The sequence below is a fragment of the Aythya marila genome (assembly GCF_965140915.1).
Source record: "Aythya marila genome assembly, chromosome: 14".
NCBI classification, from domain to species: Eukaryota; Metazoa; Chordata; class Aves; order Anseriformes; family Anatidae; genus Aythya; species Aythya marila.
This window is the reverse complement of record NC_139055.1, coordinates 18,944,832-18,951,163: the sequence shown is the minus strand read 5'-3', so window position 1 is coordinate 18,951,163 and position 6,332 is coordinate 18,944,832. Positions and strand designations below refer to the sequence as shown.

General features: G+C 44.4%; 1 long non-coding RNA gene across 1 annotated transcript; it reads right to left on the bottom strand.

The window, feature by feature from the left end:
- Positions 1-915: 915 nt before the first annotated feature.
- Positions 916-5,989, bottom strand: LOC309883316. Its single transcript, XR_014318436.1, has 3 exons — positions 5,686-5,989; positions 1,819-1,908; positions 916-1,285 (listed from the first exon to the last, which is right to left on the bottom strand). It is a non-coding gene; the product is annotated as an uncharacterized lncRNA (long non-coding RNA).
- Between the last annotated feature and the right edge of the window lie 343 nt (positions 5,990-6,332).

The following is a 6,332-nucleotide window of genomic DNA, read 5'->3' as shown; positions in this document are numbered from 1 at the left end:
CTTTGCCCCTGTCTTTACTCTGTTCTGGGGGTCCAGAGCTCCAAAACTGGACTCGATCTGTTCCTGCCTTTTTGCCTTTTCTGAGCACCTCTGTGAGACTTCCCATTGCCTGCAGCCACAGCTCTGATCCCCCAATCATGGGATCCGTGGGGCAGTGGAGCGGGGTCTGCGGTATGAGCCCCCTGCGGGGCAGTGCGGAGAGGGGCTCGTGGGCAGACAGGGGGCTCAAAGAGAGCGTGTGGCCTGGGGGGAGCTGCCAGAGGCTAACAGGAGGTGTTTAACCTCATTGCAGAGCTTCATTAGAAAGGGGAGGATGAACCAGCTGCTACATAGATTAACCATTAGAAGGTAAAAGCGACACCACCAGCAGAATTATTAAAAAGACTCTTATCTGGTTAGTGGGAGATTGTTTCTGGAAACTGAGAAATTACTGCGTAATGGGAACTGCAGGTTTTCCTGGAATTCTGGATGTTGTACAAAAACAGTTCTTTTCAGACCCAGCAGACACAAGCTAAGTAAAATAGGTTTTTCAAGTGGAAAACTGCCAATTATTCCAGATTGTTGTGATAGTTTAGTGATTCACACAAGACTTCGGTAGACTGTTAGTGAGAACTTCTTTTTAAAATGCACGACGGGTTACAAAGAATATTTGTGAATAAAGTGTTTTCATTTGAAGTCAGCCAGCTATGCTGCTTTTTCTTTGCGGCGTGCCCAGCGGAGCCTCCTCGCGGAGGCCAAGCTCCAGGCGCCACAGGGGACGGCGTAACCGCAGCCGGGAGGGCAGCTTCCACCACTCCAACCGGCGGCAAGCAAGCTCTAAAAAACAAACAAACAAACACCAAAAAGTGGACACTGATTTATAAAAGCTTGTCATCTCTGTATTAAAGACAGAAAGGCAATGAAGTTCCTATTTTTTTCCGCCGAAATCTTGTTGATGTGCAAAGCACATGCTGGCTGCGAGGCGCGTTCCGGCAGAGGGCTCTGTGCGCAGGCCTGGCACTCCTGGAACCCAGGCAGAGCAATGGAAAGTTACCCCAAGTGCCTGAGATTAGGAAGAAAAAAAATATGCTTAAAAAAGGGAATTAGGCTGAGGTAAACTATTGTGCATCATCATTTGATTTAATATTTGATAAGGAGTTGTGCTGGTTCAGCAAGTCTTTCTGAAGGAGTTTGGGACAGCGCTTAGGCTGTAGGATCTCCAGGTGATGCGTCCTGTCTTTGGCCCTTCTTTTTCCGCTTCTCTTTGAAGAGTTGTACGGATCAGTGAGCACTATTGCTTGACTATCTGAAACACATAGCATAGTACTTTGAAAGTGAATAAAATGAAGCATATGACTATAACAGGAATACAGAAAACAGTAGGGGATGAAGATGTCCGTTGACCTGAGAGTTCAGGCTGTTAGTCATGATTTATAAATGCAAAACATAAAAGAACATATTTAATTAGTCTGTGATTACATATTAATTACTTTTCTGTGGCATATACGCCCAGGAGGAATAAAAGGTCTCAGAGCAGAATGAGTCTATTTCCTTTAAGGAAATGAAACCGAAAAAAAGATAGATGCGTGCCAGAGGAAGCTGAGATAGGGTTTGCTCTAGTTAGATTTTCTCAAATACTGTTTGCAAAAAATTACCCAGTGCATAAAACAACTTTTTGTTTTAGTCCTTGTGAGTTAAGATTAAAGGCAAAGTGGAAAATTAATCTCATGACGTATCAGCAAGAGAAAGAGTGTGAAACGTAGTCACCTTTGGTTTGGAAAGACTGCGTTAAGTAGGCCAGTTCTTCAGAACTGGTTTGAAAACTGTATTGTGTCTTACCTCGTTGCTTCTTATTGATGCTCATTTTTCCCAGCGGTGACTTCCCAATGTGTACGTGATCTCTAACCCAAAGCTGGTTATCTCTGTTTCCTAACAGATAGCAGGAAACAAGGCAGACTTTTATTACCAGTACATACCACTGTTCTACTAACAGGCTACCTTTCTGGGTGCTGATACCTTCTCAAACGGACTCAGTATTGGGACTGGGTGACAACAGCTAATACATTTTGCAGAGTTTCCATGTGAAGATATGGTAATGTGTAAGTCACAAATGCTTTCCAGGCCTTCTGGAGCAGGGAGCAGCTCTAGGACATCAACCAACACTTTACATGCAGAGCTTGTTCCAGAACTCACACTGTTAACTGTTAGTGATTAGCTATATCACTTCACATCATTTTGCAATGAAACGTGTAGCCTTCAGAGGGGGACCTGGATTCCCCATCAGGTTATTAAATGGATGGCCTTCTGTCCCAAAAGCAAGAAGCAGTGAGATCCAGTGCCTAGAGGTCAGCCAGACTACCCCTGAGACGAGCCTATACGTTTCATTTTGAAGGAAGCTCACCCCAGCAGAGCTAAAATGCCTGGGCAGAAGTCTCTCCCACTGGAAAACACGAACTTAAAATTAGGTATTGTTCCCTAGGCAATACAGAAATTGGATCGCCTGTGGTCTTTTGGTGACCATGTTGGATGATCGCAATTGGCCTTGCAGTCGATGGATTTTGTGGCCCTAATTGTTCTTTGTACGCTTTGCAAATTATCCCATGAGTGCATATATCATACTGTAGACTATTTTTAGCATTTTTTATAAACACTCACTCCTGTTGACAGCCAGCCATTAGCCTGACCCAGTCCTATTTAAGCAAGCCTGTCAGGGGTGACAGCTCAGGATTTGGTCTTTCATCTCTTTCCTGGCTGGGAATGAGCTGACTCGCTGGCTGTCCTGGAAGCCCTCCTGCTCAGTGACTTTCAGGCTTGCAGCTTAACCCCTCTGTGCATGGTGAAGGAAATCTGTTCTGGGAAACTTGCATAACTACCATCTTGAGGAGCTTTGAAAATAAAGAAGAATGTGTTTATCCCTGTTTAAGGTGGAAAAGTGTCGGGGAAGCAGAGGAACTTTGTCCAATTCTCACTGGCTGCAAGTGTTGTTTAAAAATTGCAATCTAAATTAATTCAGACTTAAAGACAGGAAATAAAAAGCTCAACAGAAGTGACCTCTCTGTTCTATGTGCTTCCGAAGCATTTCTCCTTTGCCTCTCCACAGCACACAGCTGTGAAAAGTATTCAGTGCCGAAGGGAAAAAATTGCCTCTTTTTAGACGTAACATGTTAACATGCAGGGCTCCATCCCCGTTGTCAGACGGCACTGGTTGAGGTGAGGGCAGACTGCAGGGAGCTCAGCACTGCTGGAGCCAGGCTGCCCCTGCCCTGGGAACATCCCAGCAGCTGCCCAGCCCCGCCACAAGGCAGTCCTCAAACCCCCCAGCACTGATACCCCGTGGGTGTCTGCTGAGCCTCCAGAGTCCCACTGCACTGAGGAGCAACATGAATACGAAGGGGCCTTTTAACAAAATCCCCAGGTCTGGGGTAGAGCTGCCCCTGTGGTGAAAATGAAGGTGGTTGGGAAAAAAAAAAAAAAAAAAAAGAAAAAATCTATATGCACTTCTTTTAACCGTATTTGAACTTCTCACTAAAGTAACATCATCAGATGCGAGTGATAGAATGTACATGTGACATCAATTTTGTTATAAATGACAAAAAAATTCTGTGCAGTTTATAGAAACCATGACAGATCTTTAAAACAAATGCTTCCCCCCTCTTTTTCTTTTCTTTTCTTTTTTTTTTTTTTTTTTTTTTACAACTTTTCAATGTTGGCAGTTTAAGGAATCTGAAAATTGAATCCATCTATCTGGCACTGGGAAAACAAACAACATATTTGTCTCTGTATTCTCTCTTCACTCCAATGCTTAAAGGTCCTAAATGCAACTAAGTAAATCTGAAACTGCAGGGGAAAAGAAAGTTATATCACTTGTGCTCCAACTTATTAGCTTGGCCATGTTATAAATGATGATCTGAATTATGTACCAATATTCAAAAGTTCTCTTGTAGTTTGGAGCATTCAGAAAATCACAGAGCATCTGAAAATCTGCAGTTAGTAAAATCATATAAAGCGGTTTGAAAGTGCAGGGGTCAGTCTCATCCTGTCAATGTGAGACCATTTCCGGACATGAAGTCCTCAGCGCCATACAGGGCTCACAGGCTTTTACACGTTCATGTATCTAAGTGTATCACGAGAGACTTCTTCAAAAGAGGATAAGAAGTAGCAGTCCTGTTCCAGATTAATTATTTAAACCACAATAAACTAATGATGCTCACTAAGGACTATGTAGATGCTCAGAAATGATACTATAATTCTCTGAAATTCCCCAGTCTCCTTCATTGTGGTTCCTCCACCATTTCATGGTCTCACAAAGGTTTTTCACGATCACTTTTTTCTTGTTTTGGGTTGGGGAGGAGCACCAGAAAATATGCGATGGTGTCTCACCAGTGTGCCCGATTGTCACTGTCAGTTGTGCCTATAGGAAAACGCAACAATCAACAAATTCCTCTTCTTTTACATGCAGATTGAAATAGTTTCAGAAACTCATTTAACTCTGGGCCCCCGTTTTGAAACCAGGCGCCAGCTGACAGTTCCCAGATTCCCCCAAGGCTCTGTGCACTCTGCTGTACATGTTCTTGTTGTTTACATTTGGTTTCTTTAATTTTTCTTTTCTGCAGTTATGACAGATCCTTGCAGCAGGAAAGCTGGGGCTGCAGAGCAGGTCCTGGTGCCGTGCGTGGCTCCCTGAGCCCGGCACTGTGGGTTTGAAGGTAGCTTAAAACTTCAAACCCTCAGCGTGTGCGGCTCCATGTCAGCAAAACACAGCGATCAGCCCTGTCTGTGACTCTGGCCCGTGTTTTCTCCCTTTCTTATGCCCTTTACATGGCCGTGAGTTTGCTTTACTGGCCACCTAAACAAGATGCAGGTCTTCGTGTACCAGATTGAAGATTTAGCATCCTCTCATATTGAAGGATAACCCTAGTATCGCTTCCCTCCACAGAAGATATTTTGTCCTTCAACAGAAGCAAACCACATCATCCTTACTGATTAAATTTTGAGGAAAGTAGTAGGAAATTGAGGCTGTCAATTTTTATATCTATGTTTAGATCAACTGAGAATTGATCACTCTTCACCTTGGTAAATGAGAGAAAGCTGTAAGGTATTAATCTTTACCAGAAAAGCTGCAAGCACACCAGCCAAATTATTTTCACTGAACGCCCTCCCCACTATCTATAACCTTGGTCACATAATCAAGAATGAAAATCATTATCTGTTTCATTCACATCTGCTACTAATTTTTTGAAGCCTCCTTTAAATCTGATTAGAACTTCTCATCCAAACCTAACAAATGTTGAACTCAAGGCTAAACTGTATCAGGTTTGCTTAGTAATTCACATAATATTTTTATTTTCTCTTCCTAATTGAATTTGTACATTGATTTGTGTTACTCTTCTCCTGACCAGTTATTATTAACTGTTTATAAAATGCCAAGGGTATACAATGCACTGTGAAGGCACTGACGGCAAATTGCTTTTCTGGTTAATATAACCCATAATTTCTGTCCCTTGCCCAGGCAATTTGCCCTGGGTACGCTCTAGCTCTTACCTGCCATTCACTATAATAAGGCTATTTCTTAATGACTAATTGGGAATGTTACCTGAAATGTTAGCTCCCATGGACTGTCCTATGTGAGTGTCATGAATTTGAGGGATCGTCCCACTTGACCGGTAGCGGTACAGGTAAAAGGACGCAGTGATTAAATGCACTTACTCCGTCTTCTCACGAGCATCCCCATTAGTTTCCATTGCCTAATGGTGGCCGCCCCAGTAACAGCAGATGTGTGAGAACACTTCGGGCTCCAGTCCACAGTGCTGCGGTTTCCTGTTTTCTTTTTCAGTTATTTAGAAAGGTCTCTCAATAAAAATAGTCACCAGTCCCTTCGGGGAGATGCCTCCTGTGGCCAAGCATCCTAGCAAGGGACCCGCTCGCTGTGCTGCCACCAGCCTGGAGGCACAGCCGGTCCCTCTGCCACGCTTCAGGTTTGGCGAGGACCGAAATAACTCGCTGAGTTTCACTTTCATTCTGGGCGAGGAGAGGAATGCATACTCTCAAACCCAGTTCCACATTGCACGAATGTCAGTGAGCCACCGAAGGGCACCCGTCCGTCGATCGCTGCCCTGCGGCGGAGCCGAGCGAGGTCGGGCAGGCGGCACGGGGAGGAGGGCACACGGCCAGCTTCCACCACCCGCAGATGGAGCGGTGGTGGCATCAGCTGCCTTCAGGCCTCTGGTTTTCCCGTCTCTTTATCTCAGCACTCAGAGGGCCGCATGCTTAGCTGTACCAGGCAGTGTTTTGGCGAGGAGACCGTATCGTAATGCCGTTTTCTTTCGTTTGCAATCGTTTCAAGCCTTGTGCCT